At 53.5% G+C, this 18,377-nt stretch overlaps 1 pseudogene; it reads right to left on the reverse strand.

Annotated features, from left to right (window-relative positions):
- Window positions 1-3,171: 3,171 nt before the first annotated feature.
- On the reverse strand, window positions 3,172-15,496 carry LOC135273147 (putative GTP-binding protein 6; annotated as a pseudogene).
- Window positions 15,497-18,377: the final 2,881 nt, after the last annotated feature.

The raw sequence follows: 18,377 nt of genomic DNA on the forward strand, positions 1-18,377 counted from the left end.
CCTTTTAAAAAATATAAACACACACAAAGAAAGACGCACTCATCAGCTGTACCCACGGCTACCTCACCCCATGACTAGGCTGCACAGAGATGAATGAAGTTGCAGGCAATTTCCCCGACTTTCATCGGCTCCAAATCCCTATCCTAAAACGCTGGGGTCTGTCTCAGCAGCTCTTCCACACAATCATGGAATTCATACAGATCATTTAAATAAATGAACGAGATTAAAGTCAAATGTGTGTATGAATTTTATTACCACATATGCAGCCAAGGAATATTTGGTTTTCATGACAGGACATGGGAGGCATCTTTAGAAAATGTTCATTCAGGCCGGTCGCAGTGGCTCATCCTTGTAATCCCAGCACTTTGGGAGGCTGAGGCGGGTGGATCATGAGGTCAGGAGTTCGAGGCCAGCCTGGCCAGCATGATGAAACCTCATCTTTACTAAAAATACAAAAGAATGAGCTGGGCATGGTGGCAGGCACTTGTAATCCCAGCTACTTGGGAGGCAGAGGCAGGAGAATCACTTGAACCCGGGAGGCGGAGGTTACGGTGAGCTGAGATTGCACCACTGCACTCCAGCCTGGATGACAGAATGAGACTCTGTCTTTAAAAAAAAAAAAAAAAAATCTAGGCGTTGTGGCTCATGCTTGTAATCCCAGCACTTTAGGAGGCCGAGGTGGGTGGATCATCAGGTCCAGAATTCAAGACCAGCCTGGCCAACATGGTGAAACCCGTCTCTACTGAAAATAACAAAAATTAGCTGGGCATGGTGGTGGGTGCCTGTAATCCCAGCTACTGGGGAGGCTGAGGCAGACAATTGCTTGAACCCAGTAGGTGCAGCTTACAGTGAGCGGAGATCGTACCACCACACTCCAGCCTGGGAGACAGAGCGAGACTCTGTCAAAAAAAAAAAAAGTTAATTCATTGGGCATCTTTTTCAGGTCATACAGTTTTTTAAAAAAATTAAGGTATGAGGCTGAGCATGGTGGCTCATGCCTGTAATCCCAGCACTTTGGGAGGCCGAGGCAGGCGGATCACCTGAGGTCAGGAGTTCAAGACCAGCCTGGCCAACATGGTGAAACCCCATCGTTAGTATAAATACAAAAATTAGATGGGTGTGGTGGTGGGCACCTGTTATCCCAGCTACTCGGGAGGCTGAGGCAGGAGAATTGAATTGTTCAAACCCCAGAGGCAGAGGTTGCAGTGAGCTGAGATCGCACCACTGCACTCCAGCCTGGGTGACAGAGCCAGACTCTGCCCTCCCCACCAAAAAAAAAAAAAAAAAAAACAAAACAAGAGAGCCAAGCATGGTGGCTCATCCCTATAATCCCAACACTTGAGCCGGGTGTGGTGGCTCATGCCTGTAATCTCAGCACTTTGGGAGGCTGAGGCAGGTGGATCAAGAGGTCAAGAGATCAAGACCATCCTGGCCAACATGGTGAAACCCCGTCTGTACTAAAAATACAAAAAAATTAGCTGTGCATGGTGGTGGATGCCTGTATTCCCAGCTACTCGGGAGGCTGAGGCAGAAGAATCGCTTGAACCCAGGAGGCAGAGGTTGCAGTGAGCTGAGATTGTGCCACTGCACGCCAGCCTGGGCGACAGAGCAAGACTCTGTCTTGAAAAAAAAAAAATCCCAGCACTCTAGGAGGCCGAGGTGGTAGGATCATGAGGTCGGGAGTGCGAGACAATCCTGGCCAACATGGTGAAACACCGTCTCTACTAAAAATAGAAAAATTAGCCAGGCATGGTGGCAGGCACCTGTAATCTCAGCTACTTGGGAGGCAGAGGTTGCAGTGTGCTGAGATTGCACCACTGCACTGCAGCCTGGGTGGCAGAGCAAGACTCTGTCTAAAAAAAAAATTAAGAAAAAGTTAGGTGTATCATGAATGTGTGTGTATGTGGATGCTAGTTTATTTTCTCACTATGATAAAATTACAAAATAAAAAAAAAAAGCTTAGCGCAAACCATTCATTGATCAGAGCTGTTTTTGTTTTTTGAGACAGTCTTGCCCCAGGCTGTAGCACAGTGGCGCGATCTCGGCTCACTGCAACCTCCACCTCCAGGACTCAAGCGATTCTCCCGCCTCAGCCTTCTGAGTAGCTGGGACTACAGGCACGAACCACCACAGTTGGCTAATTTTTTGTATTTTAGTAAAGAGGTTTCACGATACTGCCCAGGCTGGTCTCAAACTCCTGAGCTCAATCGATCCACCTGCCTCGGCCTCTCAAAATGTTGGGATTATATGTGTGAGCTACTGTGCCCGTGAGCCACAGCCCCTGGCCAGCTTTCTATCTTTCCTCCTGGTTTTTTTTTTTTTTTTTTGTACATAGGGTCTTGCTCTGTTGCCCAGGCTGGAATGCAATGACTCAATCTCAGCTCACTGTTACCTCCACGTCCCAGGTTCCAGCCATTCTCCTGGGTCAGCCTCCTGAGTAGCTGGGATTAAAGATGCCCACCACCAGGCCTGGCTGATTTTTGTATTTGTCGTGGAGATGGAGTTTCACCATGTTGGCCAGGCTGGTCTCGAACACCTGACCTCAAGCGATCCACCTGCCTCGGCCTCTCAAAATGTTGGATTACAGGCGTCAGCCATTGCGTGTGATGTAATTTTTTATTTTTTGTAGAGCTGAGGATCCCACTCTGTTGCCCAGGCTGGCTTCAAAGTCCTGAGCTCAGGTGATCCTCCTGCCTCGGCCTCCCTAATTCTCGGGGTTACAGGTGTCAGCTTCTGTGTCCAGCTGGAGAATCACTTGAACCCCAGAGGTGGAGGTTGCAGTGAGCTGAGATCGGTCACTGCACTCCAGCCTGGACAACAAAGTGAGACTCCACCTCAAAAAAAAAAAAAAAAAAAAAAACTTACCCCAAAGCATTCATTGATCAGAGCTTTCTGTCGTTCAGGCTGGAGTGCAGTTCTGTGACCTCAGCTCATTACAACCTCCGCCTCCCAGGTTCAAGTGACTCTCCTGCCTCAGCCTCCAGAGTAGCTGGGATTACACGCATGCACCACCACGCCTGGCAAATTTTTATATTGTTAGTAGAGATGGGGTTTCACTGTGTTGGCCAGGCTGGTCTCGAACTCCTGACCTCAGGTTTTCTGCCCACGTCGGGGTTCCAAAGTCTTGGGATGACAGGCGTAAGCCACCGTATCCAGCTGGAGCCTGCTTTCTTATTGGTAGGGAGTCCTATAGCGTTTGAGCGTCGGTGAGTACAGATTAGGCGCCTGTTGTATGCACACTGACTCCACAGTACACATTTGCTGCGAACTCATTCAGAAATTTCTCACCTTGTCTCTGCATCGTAAAGCTTTTGGGGACTCCACAGGTCCTTCTGCACCCTAAAGGAGCCCTTTCTGAGCCAGAGACAGGCCACCAGAACACCATCCCCTCTCCCATGCCAGGAGGCTGCCGCTCACCTGAGCTGGGCCCCCGGCCAGCCAGACACGGAGGGGGAGGACCTGTCTCCCCGTGGCCTTCAACACTGCTGCATCGAGCTCAGCCTTCAGCTCCTGGAGTCCGTGCCCCAGCAGGGCAGACATGGGCACGACGTTCGGTTCCGTGGGGTGGTAGCTGCAAGGGTGGGGAGGCCACAGAGTCCGCTCAGCCTCAGGGCCACAGGCCGGCAGAAAGCAGGGGTCCCAGAGTCAGCCACCCATGGGGCACAGCCTGGGGAAGCTCCTGGTGTCCTGAGTGTCACTGCTGAGGTTCAGATGAGGAGAGGGGGCATCTCCCCATGTGGCTTGAGCACATGCAGGGAAAGGAGATGTTTGTGGAAAGCAGGGTCACCAGGAGTGAGCTGCCCACGAGACATGGGCTGGGACAGCAACCTCTGCCTCCTGGGTTCAACCATTCTCCCTGCGTCAGCCTGTGTGCCAGCGGTCAGCAGTTCACACGAGGGCAGGGTCTCCAGCGCCTGCAGGGGAAGGCGTGAGACGAGTGTGGGTGCCAGGGCCTGACTCACCCGGGCACCGGGTCCACCTTGTGAACCTGCAGCATGGAGTCCAGGAGCGGGGTGGGCAGCCGCAGCCTGTGCAGCATGGACACGACGCTGGCTTTCTGGAGCTCCGCCTTGGGGTGGCTGACGTCTCTCATGTGCAGGATCAGATCCTACAAGTGCCGGGCATGCAGTCAGAGCCCTAACCCCACCAAGCTTGCAGGCAGGCCCGGGAGAGGGGTTCCCACGAGTTCCCAAGGCCAGGGTGGGGGTGGGAGCTACCCCCATGTACAGGCCCTCGGACACCCCAGGATGGGGGTGCTGGGTTTACACTGGACGGAGCCCCACCCAACTCCACATACCTCGCCTCCCGCAGCACAGGTGACAAGTCTGCACCCCCAGACCCACAAACAAGGTGGTGCCACAAATGACCACTCAACCGCCACCTGCCAGCCACTGCTTCCTCATTCAATGCTTTGGGTGGCTTCATCCCACTGTGAAATCGTTTTACTTTTTTCTTGAGACAGAGTTTCGCTCTTGTGCCCCAGGCTGGAGTGTGACGGCATGATCTCAGCTCACTGCAACCTCCGCTTCCTGGGTTCAAGTGATTCTCCTGCCTCAGCCTCCCCAGTAGGTGGTATTACAGGCGCCTGCCACCATGCCCGGCCAATTTTTGTATTTTTAGCAGAGACAAGGTTTCACCATGTTGGCCAGGCTGGTCTCAAACCCCTGACCTCAAATGATCCACCCGCCTCGGCCTCCCAAAGTGCTGGGATGACAGGCGTGAGCTGCTGCTCCTGGCCCTGTGTATATGGGCTCATCACGGTGGCTGAGTGTGGGTGACACTGGGGCCACTGCTCAGCCTCGGCCCCAGGGTCAAGGGATGCTTGCGGGACACTAAGTCTGAGGCCGAGGATTCAGTTGTTATTCTGCCCCGAGTGGTGCGGGTGTCCCAGAGCCTGGCCCCTGGTCTGAGTGGGCGTCCGAGGGCTTGGCCCCTTGACTGATGGGGTGTCTCAGAGATGGTCCCTGGTCTCAGTGGGTGTCTGAGAACCTGGCCAGTGGGCTGAGTGGGCGTCCAAGGGCTGGTCCTTGGTCCAAGTGGGGTCTGAGACCCTGGCCTCTCTCAGTGGGTGTCCGAGACCCCGGCCCCTGGTCTGAGTGGGTGTTCGAGACCCCAGCCCCTGGTCCGAGTGAGGTCTGAGACCCCGGCCCCTGGTCTGAGTGGGTGTCTGAGACCTCAGCCTCTGTCTCAGTGGGTGTCCACAGCCACCTGCAGCCCTGACTCACCGAGTGGGCCACATCTTCCAGGGTGGCACAGAAGGACTCGATGAGGCCATGTGACAGCTGGGACAAGAACCCGACAGCATCCACGTATAGGATGGTCAGGCGTGAGGGCAGCGTCCCCACGTGGGCTGTAACGTCTAGCGTGGCAAACAGCTGGTCCCGCGGCTGCAAGTCAGTGTCTCCCATCAGTGCCTTCATCAGCATGGTCTTCCCTCGGAGGGCATGGAGATCAGGGGCTCAGGCGGAGCCACACCTGGGTCCTCAGAGTGGAGACCACAGCACCCTCTTGGGCAGCGGCACCCCGGGTGCCAGGTCCCTGAGCTCCCCAGGCACCCCTGGGCCACACACGACATGCAGGACTAAGCCACTGCGGCTGCTCTCAGGCCGGATGCAGCAGGGCCACTGTGTAGACACAGGGGAGCTGGTGGTGTAGACAGGTGAACATGAGATGGTGTGGATGGGAAGATGGTGTAGATGGAGGGAGGTGGTGGTGTAGAAGCGTGGGTGTGTGGATGGGGTGGTGGTGCTGTGGATGGGAGGATGGGGTACATGGCATTGTCACCACAGCTGCTGTACCCACCATGCAGACCACGGGATCCCCTTTCCCTGGGTGAGTCCTCACCACAGCTGGTGTATGCACCACGCGGAGCCCCCTCCCCGTGCAAGTCCTCACCACAGCTGGTGTACCCCACACAGAGACCATGGAACCCCTTCCCTGGGCACATGGTCACTTCAGCTGGTGTACCCCACCAAGAGACCGTGGGACCCCCTCCCCTGGGTGCATGCTCACTGCAGTTGGTGTACCCCACCACGGAGACCATGGGGAACTCACATCTTGCACGCTGCCACCGCAGCAGGTGCCTCTTCTTCTGAAGCCCGTCCAGGGCCTTCCTCATCTTGGCCTCCTTCTCTTTCAGGAGACGCTGCTGCACCTGCATGAACGATTCTCCTAAAAACACACAAGACAGGGCGGTGAGCCAGGCCGGGAAAGGCGTGGGAGCGGGAGGTGCCACTGAGGGTCTACAGGGGCTGCTCCTCCTGCTGCAGCATTTAGGGGCCCTGCCGCGTTCCCGGCAGTGGCCCCAACACTCCCTTTCCCTGAGAAAGGGCTGCGCTCAGCCGGGCGCGGTGGCTCACACCTGTCATCTGGCACTTTGGGAGGCCGAGGTGGGCGGATCATGAGGACAGGAGTTCGAGAGCAGCCTGGCCAATATGGTGAAACCCCATCTTTACTAAAAATACAAAAATTAGCCGGGTGTGGTGGTGGGCGACTATAATCCCCGCTATGCGGGAGGCTGAGGCGGGAGAATCGCTTGAACCCGAGAGGTGGAGCTTTCAGTGAGCTGAGATCGTGCCACTGCACTCCAGCCTGGGCCAGAGCCAGACTGCATCTCAAAAAGAAAAAGTCTTGAGCACTACGGAGGCTTCTAAGTGGGGCACAGCCGGGATGTTATCGTGAGGGGGCTCAATGGGGCTCCTTTGGCATCCTAAGTCCCAGAACCTGGGAATGGGACCTGATTTGTAAATTCCCCTCTTTGTACGAACTCAAGACATCATCCTAGGTTAGGGTTGGGCCTGAATGCAAAGATCCATGTCCTTCTTAAAAGGTAGAGGCTGGAGTGATGTGGCCACAAGCCAGGGATACCTGGCGCCCCCAGGAGCTGGGAGAGGCAGAAGGAGCCTCTGGAGGCTTTTGGTCTCCAGGATGGGTGTGCACAGATTCCTGCTGTTTCAATCCACACTTTGTGGCTACTTATGTCAGCAATACCTCACAGAACCAGCACCATCTCCTGTCTCCACAGACATAACAAGGAGACGGAGCCCCCAGCCGGCCCCCACCCTGTTGGAATCCTTCAGGGCAGCTGCTGACAACCACATTCTCAGGATGTCCTGGGGTGCTGCACCCAGCCAGAGTGACCTGACCCCATGATGTAGCGGGAGCTGGATCCTCCTCAGTGAAGGGGGTCAATGTTCCTTTTCAGGTTCGACCTGGCATGGGAACAGGAGGGGTTCACTCTGCAGGGAAGCTCTCTCCCTCCCAGCAGAGGTCGAGGTGAAGGTGAAGGAGGCCGCAAGCCCAGGACACCTGGAGACCCCAGAAGCTGGGAGAAGCAGGAAGGGTCCTCCCCGAGAGCTTCTGGAGGGAACTGGATGATTCCATTTTAATGGGTTAAATAGTGATGCCCAAAATAGAGGTTTATGTCTTGTTTTGCACGACCTGTGAATGGGACGTTATTTAGAAATAAGGTGTCTGCAAATGTAATTAGTTAAGGATCTTGAGATGAGGTCACCCTGGATTAGGGTAAGTCTTAAATCCAATGACAGGTGTCCTTCTAGGAGACAGAAGGGGAGGGCCGGGCGCAGTGGCACGCACCTGTAATCCCAGCACCTTGGGAGGCCAAGGCAGGTGGATCATGAGGTCAGGAGATCAAACCATCCTGGCCAAGGAGATCAAAATATCCTGGCCAACATGGTGAAACCTCGTCTCTACTAAAATATAAAAAAACTAGCTGGGCTTGGTTGTGGGCACCTGTAGTTCCAGCTACCTGGGAGGCTGAGGCAGGAGAATCGCTTGAATCTGGGAGGTGGAGGTTGTGCTGAGCTGAGATCCAGCCACTGCACTGCAGCCTGGGTGACTGGGCAAGACTCTGTCTCAAAAAAAAAAAAAATTGTAGACAGACACAGAGGAGAAGTCCACGTGGAGACGGAGGCAGAGACTGGCGTGATGTGGCCACAAGCCAGGGACACCTGGCACCCCCAGGAGCTGGGAGAGGCAGGAAGGATCCTCCCCGAGAGCTTCTGGAGGTAACTGGATGATTCCATTTTACTGGGTTAAATAGTGACGCCCCAAATAGATGTTTATGTCTTGTTCCCCAGGACCTGTGAATGGGACGTTATTTAGAAATAAGGTCTCTGCAAATGAAATTAGTTAAGGATCTTGAGATGAGGTCACGCTGGATTAGGGACAGTCTTAAATCCAATGACAAATGTCCTTCTAGGAGACAGAAGGGGAGACTCAGACAAAGAGGAGGAGCCTACGTGGATTTGGAGGCGGACACTGGAGTGATGCGGCCGCAAGCCAGGGACACCTGGCGCCCCCAGGAGCCTCCAGAGAGAAGTGGATACAACTGCAGTGGATTGTCAACAGTAGCCCCCAGAAAGATCGGTCCACATCCTAAAGCCCAGAACCTGTGAATTAGTGGGGCCTCTGGGCAGAAGGGAGGAGCTGGTGTTGGGGTCCCACTGGGTGTGTAGCTCATGCATTGTGAGTGAGGAGTATCCCAGGCCGAGGGGACCTACCTAGTGGGGAGTGGGGTGGGGTGGGGAGAGAGTGCTCCCACAGTGCTTTTCTTACTCTCATATACCCCCAGAACCACCAAACACGTGAGTACAGAATGGAGGGGCTGCGGGGTGGGCGTGATGGTTGGCCTGGGCGTCCCGAGGTACCTGAGGAGTGGGATCTCTGCCAGGGCCATCTGCAGCCAGGCCTCCTCCATGCAGGCGTTGCAGCGGAAAATGTGCAGGATGATGGTAAAGCAGTCAAACACCTCCATGCCCGAGGCGGCTTCCAGTTCTTTCTAGAGAAGGAGAGAGTGAGCTGGGCCTGGCGACTCACACCTGCAACCCCAGCACTTTGGGAGGCCAAGGCAGGTGGATCACCTGAGGTCAGGACTTCGAGACCAGCCTGGCCAAAATACTGAAAACCTGTCTCTACTAAAAATACAAAAATTAGCTGGGTGTGTTGGTGGGCACCTGTCATCCCAACTACTCAGGAGGCTGAGGCAGCTGAATTGCTTGAACCTGGGAGGTAGAGGTTGCAGTGGGCCGAGATCATGGTGACACTGCCCTCCAGCTTGAGTGACAGAGTCAGATTCTGTCAAAAAAGAAAAGGAGAGAGCAAATGAGAAGCCAGAGGGGAAGGCCAGGCCCTAGTGGCCAGCCTCACAGGGAGGAGGACATTCCATCACGCCTTAAAGCCACTATCACCCCATCTGGCCCCTGCCTGGCGGGACGCTCTAGCATCCACTCGTTCACCGCATGGAGCGTGGGAGGAAACAAAGCAAAGCCACATTCTGGGATACCTTGGTTGGGGCAGCCATCCTCTGTACATTCAGGAAGATGCATGTGATGTCCGGAGATTGTCAGATCCTCTCTAAAGGAAAGGGGGTCTCGTCAGTGGCGATCCGTCCAGACCTGTGGACTGCGGGATGAGCCACGAGGCCCCTTGTGGGGTGTGCCGTGGAGGGCACGGTTCACAGACATCCCTGACCTGAGCACCAGACCCAGGATCCAGGAAATCAGCATTGGAGCGATGTCTCTAGGGGTGTGTGTTTCATGTACACAGACGTGTACATGGTGAACACATCCTGGCGGAGACACACACACAAGGTAAACACATCCCAACAGGGACACACACATCTCACACACACGCACGCATGGTAAATGCATCCCAGTGGAGACACACACATACACACACACGGGGAACACATCGCAGTTGGGACACACACACACAGTGAACACATCGTGACATGGACAGACACAAACACATGGTGAACACATCCCAGTGTGGAGACACACACACACACGGGGAACACATTCCAGTTGGGACACACACACATACATGGGGAACATATCCCAGTGGGGACACCCACACACCCCTCACACAGTGAACACATTGTGACATGAACAGAGACACATGGTGAACACATCCCAGTGGGGACACACACACAAGGTGAACACATCCCAGTTGGGACACACACACTCACACAGTGAACACATCCCCGTGGGGGAGGCACCCCACACACACACACTGTGGACACATTGCAGTGGGGACACGCACACACACACACAGGGTGAACACATCCCTGTGGGGAGACATACACACGGAGGACACATGGCAGTGGGGGCACACACACATGGTGAACACCTCCCTGTGTGGAGACAGACACACACACACAGTGAACACATCCCTGTGGGGAGACACACACACACGGAGGGCACATTACAGTGAGGACACACACACATGGTGAACACCTCCCTGTGGGGTCACACACACACACACGGTGAACACATCCCGACAGGGACAGACACATGTATACACACGCACGCGCACACACACACACACACAGAGTGAAAACATCGTGACAGGGACAGACACAGAGTCCCGGTGGACACATCCCAGTGGGGACACACATACACGGTGAACACATGGTGGGCCAGACACACACAGAAACATGGTGAACACATCCCAGCCCCGATGAGATGCCTCTGAGTCAGGCACGGAAGCAGACTCCCACCTCGGCTAGTTAGTAAGTTAGTTAGCAGTAGTAGTAGCAGTTAGTAGGGTCTTACCCACTCTGCACTGTAAGCCGGATGGTCAAAAACTTGGAAGCACAAGGGCCCCCACACAGGACCCCACGCTAAGAGAGTGCATGGAGGAGGGACACAGGTCCAGCCTCCCATCCCTCCAGCTCCTATTTATGTGGGCTCCCAGCTCACCTGGACCACCCACTCATGGGCCCGCTTCCCCTCTGGCCCAGCGAGACCCCTGTCCTTCCACGCGTCTGGGTTGAATGTTCTCGGGAGCAACAGATGGGAAAGGAGGTTTGGGGAGGGAGCAGGTGTGGACGGACTCACCTGTCAGGTACTCAAAGTTCCCTCTGCCAAAGACAAGCTTCTTCTCTGGCATTCTGGTGGACACGACCATCGTCTGCACCATGGACCAGCCGTCCAGAATGTGCACCAGTACTGTGGCCTTTGCTACCTGTCACTCAGCTCTGGGGACACAAGGGCCACCTTGAGGGACACTTCCTTTTGGGGTAGATCCAGGGCCCCAACCACACCTGCCCGGCGTGTCCTTCTCCTGGCCTTGACCGTAGGGCCTCTAAGTAGGAATCTGGCCAGGGAAGGATGCTGGAGCCACCATGGGACATGAGGACTCCCCAACCTGCCTTATATAGGATTTGGGGTCCAGGTGGACACAGCAGGGAACTAGGGAGCTAGGGGTGCTCAGGGATAACTCAAGAACCACAGGCAGGGTTAGGAGGAGGAAATGCAGGAGGTCTGGGTGCCGTTCTGAGCAGTTTGGGGCTTCCACTGTCCCAAGAGTTGCCCATTTTGGAAAACACCCTTGAAGGAGAACCGCTCTTCGGCTACAGGGGCTTCCAAGGGAGATGTCAACAGTCTTGAGACTCTGGCACCTGCAGTGACTTAGGGATTTGGATTTCCTCCTGGGGAGTGGGGCAGGGGACTGGACACAGATGGTCTGCTAGACACCCTCCCTTCCCTGACCCCAAAAACACTGTGCCTACCTTGAACCCAGGGCAAGAAAAACGGGGTCTCATCACCAAGACACGGCCCGGCCTGGCCCGGCCCACCCCACCCCACCCCACCTCACCCCAGGGGCTTCTCCCCATAAGCTCCGCCCCAGCCCTTTTCACCCCATAGGCTCCTCTCCCCAAAGCCCCGCCCATGCACCTCCAGCTACGAAATCCTCCCCTCAGAGCCCCGCCCCTTCAGAGCCATGCTCTTGCATCTCCACCCATCAGATCCTCTCCTCAGAGCATCGCCCCTTGAAGCCTCGCCCACTACACCACTTGTGATCTTCCCCTCAGAGCCCCCACCCCTGAATCTCCACCTATGAGATTGTCCCCTCAGCGCCCAGCCCCTGAGTCTCCACCAATGAGACCCTCCCTGCAGGGGCCCTCCCGCAGAGTGCCAGCTCCTGTTTCTCCCCTGCAACCCCCCGCTGTGTTCACCTCACTTCATGTGCAGCTTCCCAGGGCCCCACTTGACATCGGGGTGGACCAGACACAAGCGCTGGGTCCCCGCCGGCAGCAGAGGCTCCCTCTGCAGCAGATCCTCCTCTGCGTCCTCATCCGCGTCTTCCGGCTCCTCCTCGTCCTCTCCCGGGCAGCTTTGGCCTCCGTCCGCCCACAGGCCGCACCCTCGGCCCCATGGCCCCTCCAGATTCCCGGGGACCCCACGGCCGAAAGCAGCGAGACCATGGATCAGAGCTCTATGCAGAGGGGAGGTGGGTGCCCTGCCCGGGTCTCACAGGCTGCATCCTGCTGTCAGGCTGTCCTCTCATCTGTACTCCAGGTCTGCTTTCAGGCTCACTCGAGAGTGTTTGTGGAAGTCAGTTACTGAGGTTGTAGGACTGAGGTCCCCCAGGACACCTCCAAAGACAATTAGCAACCAGGGTCCCTCCTTCCCTCCATGCCGGCTGGGAAGGCTCCCTCTTTGCACCACGGAGGAATCTTAAGTAACATTTTATAGTCATGGGAGTGATTCCCACACCATTTGCCACAGAACAGAACCTATCCATCATCCACACTCGAGGGAAAGGATTATACCGCAGAGTTAGGAGGGGAACTTGGAGGCCACCCTGAAACTCTGCCAACCACACTTCTCTTCTGCACTACCAGGACCTCCAGAGTGACCTGGCTTGGAGGCTGGTCTTGCACTGTTTGCTCTGCTGTTTGCACCCTGAGAATCCTCACCATGGAGGGCCAGGTACAGCTGGCCTACAGAGGGTAGACCCAGGCCGCACTCCTTCCCACAGAGTGTGAGGGACCCAGGCCACCCTCCTTCCCACAGAGGGTGAGGGACCCAGGCTGCCCTCCTTCCCACAGAGGGTAAGGAACCAGGCTGCCCTCCTTCCCGCAGAAGGTAAAGGACCCAGGCCACCCTCCTTCCTGCAGAGGGTGAGGGACCCAAGTCGCCCTCCTTCCCCTAGGACACACGCTACACATGGCCAGCCCTGGATCATGTGACAGCCATTGGCTAGCATCCTTTAAACGCGGGAGGTAGGGGTGGTTTCTGTAATTGTAAATGAAGATCTCAACCAAAGGTCATGCAATCGCTCCAACCATCTTCTACAACCAAATCCCCACCAGCAGCATTAGTGCTGTGGCCATAAACTTCTCTGACAAGGGCCTGAGACCTGATTCCCTCCCCTTCAGAGACACAATTTGTCGTGACTGCACAGAACAACCCTTTCTCCTGTTCGTGCATGTGACCAAGTGAGGGAAGAGGAGGTTGTTCCTGCAGCCACAGTGAACAGTGTAGAGACTTCTTACAAAGCTAGGCACGGTCTCACCTAGTATCCAGCAATCATGCCATGGCTATTTACCCAACTGATGTGAAAATGTATGTCCATACAAAAAAACTGCATCCAGATGTTGTGAGCAGCTTTATTTACACTCACCCAAAACTGGAAGCGACGAAGATGCCCTTTAGTAGGTGAGTGGCTAAAGAAACGAACACTTCATGTGATGGAATATGATTCAGCAATAAACAGAATAGTTATCAAGCTGCACAAAGACATGGATACATCCTACATGCATAGCACTAAGTGAAAGAAGTCCCTCAAAAGAAACTGGAGAAGAGTTGCTTCCGGCAGGAGTGTGGCTTAACAAATAGGAAGCCCCTATTTGTATATTCTGGAATCGCACAGTTAAGTGAGTGGACGCTGATGGTGGGAGCCTTTTTCTCAGTGCTAGAGAGGAAGTTCACAGATAAGCAAGAGGAGGAGGCTGGAAGGATCCATGTGGGCATGGGTTAGTGGAGGAGACGTTGGTAGGAACTCAGGTCTAGTTTAATGCAAACGTAGATGGATACACATAGAGATGTTTACATGTATCCATACGCGACTTCTTTGATGCACAGCCATTTCCTTGCTCTGTCGGCTGAGAGGGCCTAGAAGCAATGACACCCCAGTAGCCGTGAGCACACCTAGCACCCTGATCTTGGTTTCTGCCATTCTTCAACTCTAAAGGAGCCAGAGCTCCTGGGAGAAATGGCTGCGTCTTGGGCTGTGGCAGGAAATAGGCTAGATGAGGCTGGAGCATCTCCTTGTGCTGGAAAGTAAGGACGTGCCCCACAAATCCCGATGACAGGCTGTGTCCCAGGGGCACAGAAGCCAACTGAAAGCTCCCTGTGGCCAGAGTGGAACCATTTCAGCAAACTGTAATAAATAATGTAGTAGTGGATTATAACCCAAAGTACAAAATAAATATGCATGAGTCCACACCAATGTAAATAAACTGTTGAATAAATGAACAATAGGCAAGGCTCCCATGTCTCTAAATTCTAAATAATTTACATAGATATGCTACCTCAAGGAAATGGAGCATAACCCCCCACTCCTCAAGTGCTGGCTGCACATGGTGATTTCCTTCCAAGGAATATAACATGGGAATGGGGTGGGGCAGCTTATAGGCAGAAACAACACGCAGACGCAACCTCATCCTGAGGACCAAATCCAACATCAGTCAGCCATCCATCATGTGGATAGCTCACCCCTGCCACTGTCCCAGTGTTTATGGCCCCCACAATTCACATATGCAGCCTAACCCCCATGGTGCTGATTTAGGAGGTGGGGACTTTGGAAGGCTGGAAGGTGATTCAGTCATGAGGGTGGAGCTCTTCTTAGTGGGATGAGGATGAGTGGCCTTGTAAAGGAGACCCCAGCAGGCCCCTCACCCCTCCACCCTGTGAGGACACAGCTGGACGGCACCAGCTCAGACACTGTGTCCTCGGTCTTGACCTTCCAGCCTCCAAAACTCTGAGGAATAACTGTGCTGTATGAGCCTCCCAGCCTGTAGTATTTTGTCCCAGCAGCCCGAGGTAAGACTTAGTTGCCCGTGGTATGATGTGAGCAGAGGGCATTTGCCTCTGTGATCTCCTCCCAAAACCCACAACCCCAAACACTTTCCAATCCAGGGACACTCTACAAAATACCCGATCAGTACCCCTCAAACTGTCAAGGTTCTCAAACCCGAGGAAAGTCTGAGAAACTGCCAGAGCCATGGGGGCCTGTAAAGACATGGCAGCTGAATGTGATGTCGCATCCGGGTGGGATTCTGGAACACAAAGGGACATTAGGGCAAAAACGGGAAATGTTAATAAAGCAGAGACTTCAGTTCATAGGAGGGTATCCATATCAGTCCATTAACTGCGAGAGATACTCGATGCTAATGGCAGATGTAGGTAATAGGATAGCCTAGTGTAGGGTGTGTGGGAACTCAGCAACCTTCTCCCAGCTTCTCTGTGTGTCTGACAGTATTCTAAGCATGAAGGTTTAGTGCGCGCGTGCATACGCGCACACACACACACATGTGTATACATACCACCCCAAGACAGAGACAGAGTTGTGCTCTGTACCAGGCTGGCGTTTCCCTCAGTTGGTAATGACCCAGCTCCCCACCACCCCCGGGGAAATTCCAGGAGCAGCAAGCAGGTAGGACTAAAGTGACCACACACCTTCCCATGGCCCAGCAATCTCACCCACAGGTCACACCTGAGAGAAGAGAGGCCTGGAGAAGACCGCAGTATGAACTCATGTCCAGTTTAATGCAGGCCCACAAAAAACACATAGGCAGGGACATTCCGAGGAGCTTTATTCTGCCTCCCTCCCTCACTCCCCGCCAGCACCCTTGTGTCCAGGGGTATTGCACCACAAGATGTCTACTTGCTCGTGTAAGGCAGGCCTTGAGATGAGCCCACCCCCCAAACAGCAGGCCCTGCATGTGGCAGCCATGGTCTGCCAGGTGGCTTGGTGTTAGCTGTATGAGGTGCAATGCACAGGAACCTTTGGCCTGCCCGTGCTTGGCCTAGCTCCCCAGGGAAGCAGGCACAGAGCATCTGGCCACAGCACCTCACTTTGTAGCTAGATTTTGTATAGGAAAATAAATAGAAATAAGGGTGAAAGGAGAGGATTTGTAATATTATGGAACATCTTAGCTGCCAGGCTGGGAGCTAATACTTTACTCCTGAGGCCCTGGAGGGATGAGGCCTGTGGGGAGGCTTACTCAGCCTGGGCAGAGCAGGAGACAGCATTAGGACAAGGTGAGGACTGAGGTTGAGGATGCTGGAGCTGGGATGGTGGGGGTCCAAAACTGAGCTGTCCCTTCCTGGCCCTGGGTGTGTTCCTTACCTCCAAATGTCTTACTTCCTTCTCTTGAAAGTGGAGGTGAGAATACTAGGACCTGCCGTATAGGGTGTTGGCAGGAGCGAGCAAGAGAATCCCATACAGCCTGGCACATAGTGAGCCCTAGAACACGTTGATGCTGGCCAGAGCAGAATCTGGGCTCCAGCTCAGTAGACACCAGAGGAGAACCTTTTTATGTGTTAGTGTAGAAAGACAACACTGTTCATGACCTTATAGAAGTAATCAAGCAACTTATAAACAAAGGGCTGCTGGGAAGTTGTTACTGAGCTTGTCTATAAGTCAAGCTCTAGATTAACAATGGTATGCACTTTGGGAGACTGAAGCGGGGGTATTGCTTGAGGCCAGGAGTTTGAGACCAGCCTGGCCAACATGGTGAAACCCCATCTTTACTCAAATTACAAAAATTAGCCTGGTGTGGTTCTGCACGCCTCTAATCCCAGCTACCCCGGGAGGCTGAGGCACGAGAATTGCTTGAATCCAGGAGGTAGAGGTTACAATGAGCTGAAGTCATGCCACTGCACTCCAGCCTGGACAACAGAGTGAGACTCAGTCTCAAAAAAAAAAAAAAAAAAAAGATAGGTTGACTGGGCATGGTGGCTTACATCTGTGATCCCAAAACTGAGAGGCTGAGGCGGGAGGATTGCTTGAGCCCAGGAGTAGTAGACAAGCTTGGGCAACATAACAAGACCTTATCTATTGGGGGGAAAAAAAGGCCAAGCATGGTGGCTACCAGCTACTTGGGAGGCTGAGACAGGAGGATTGCTTGAGGCTGGTTGAGGCTTCAGTGAGCTGTGATCATACCACTCCACTCCTGGGTGAGGGAGTGACACCCTGTCTCAGAAAGAAAGAGAGAAAGGGAGACAGAGAGAAGAGAAAAGGGAGAGAGAGAGGAGAGAGAAAGAGAAAGGAGGGAGGGAGGGAAGGAAGGAAGGAAAGAAGGAAGGGAGTGAGGGAGGGAGGGAGAGAGGGAAGGAAGGAGTAAATATAAGGGCAGCACAAAAGAAAGTTTTGGTAAACCTGAGGCTTCTTTTCTTTTCTTTCTTTTTTGCCCATTTTGTAAAGGGTATTCTGCCTATACCCATTCTAAAATATCCACATTCCTTTACAGTTAGTACGGGGAAGCTATTACTGAATAACAGACAGCCTCTGCTTTTTGCTCATTTATGTGGATTCAGTATGAAGATTCTAACATTGTTGCTTTATGGTCAACCCCTTGGTGAATGTGCATCGTTGAGGCTATAGTCACTGCCTTTATTTGTTTCTGATTTGATCTTACAGTGGAGATAAGTCAGGCATAAGGTGTGGCAGGGGCAGGAAGTGCTTGTAGCTTTCACTTCAGGAGCATGAAATCTTGTGTTTTCTCCTCTCCCTGCTGGTGGTGATGTTGGGTAGGTCTCTTTTACCTGGTAATAAGAGAATGAGCATCCTCCAAGCTTCTGGTAGGATCAAACTGAACAAATAGATCACCAACCTGAAAACATCCAAACATTGCATCTGTTTTGAGTAGACACATTACCAAATTTTAAATCATATCCAACCAAGGATGGGAGGCAAAGAGTTGATGTTGTTCCAGCAGCCTGGTGACACTTGTCATGTCCCTGTGCCCTGCATTCCAGGAAGGATTAGAGGAGCCAGGGGTTGCTTGCACCAATCATCATCCAATCTGGAATCCTAGCATCCCAAAAGTGTGGTAGCATCCCAAAAGTGTGGGTCCTTGTTGACTCAAACTTAGACTTCTTTGGTATCTTAAAGCTTAAGGAAAACTTGTTCTCAAAAGCTCACTGATTTTGATCCTGGGGATAAAAGTATTAACGTTTAGTAATATTCTTTCCATTTAGATCTACAGAGTTGGATTCTAACTGGTCATGGTTTCAGTTGCGATGCATGCAAGTTGGAGGAAATGCCAATGCAGTAAGTTCATCTCAAACTCATTATTTTCTTTCTTGTTTAAATATTTGTTATGCTATCATAGTAAAGAAGTTCAGGCTAGGCGTGGCGGCTCATGCCTGTAATCCCACCCCTTTGGGAGGCCAAGGTAGAGGATCACTGGAGCCCAGGAGTTCAAGACCACCCTAGGCAACGTGGCGAGACCCTCTATTTAGGAAAACCAAACAGGCCAGGTGCTGTGGCTCATGCCTGTAATCCCAGCACTTTGGGTGGCCAAGGCAGGCAGATCACTTGAGGTCAGGAGTTTGAGACCA

Source organism: Aotus nancymaae, unplaced genomic scaffold (genome assembly GCF_030222135.1).
Source record: "Aotus nancymaae isolate 86718 unplaced genomic scaffold, 86718_ANA_hifiasm-v0.15.2.pri h1tg000286l, whole genome shotgun sequence".
Taxonomy (NCBI): domain Eukaryota; kingdom Metazoa; phylum Chordata; class Mammalia; order Primates; family Aotidae; genus Aotus; species Aotus nancymaae.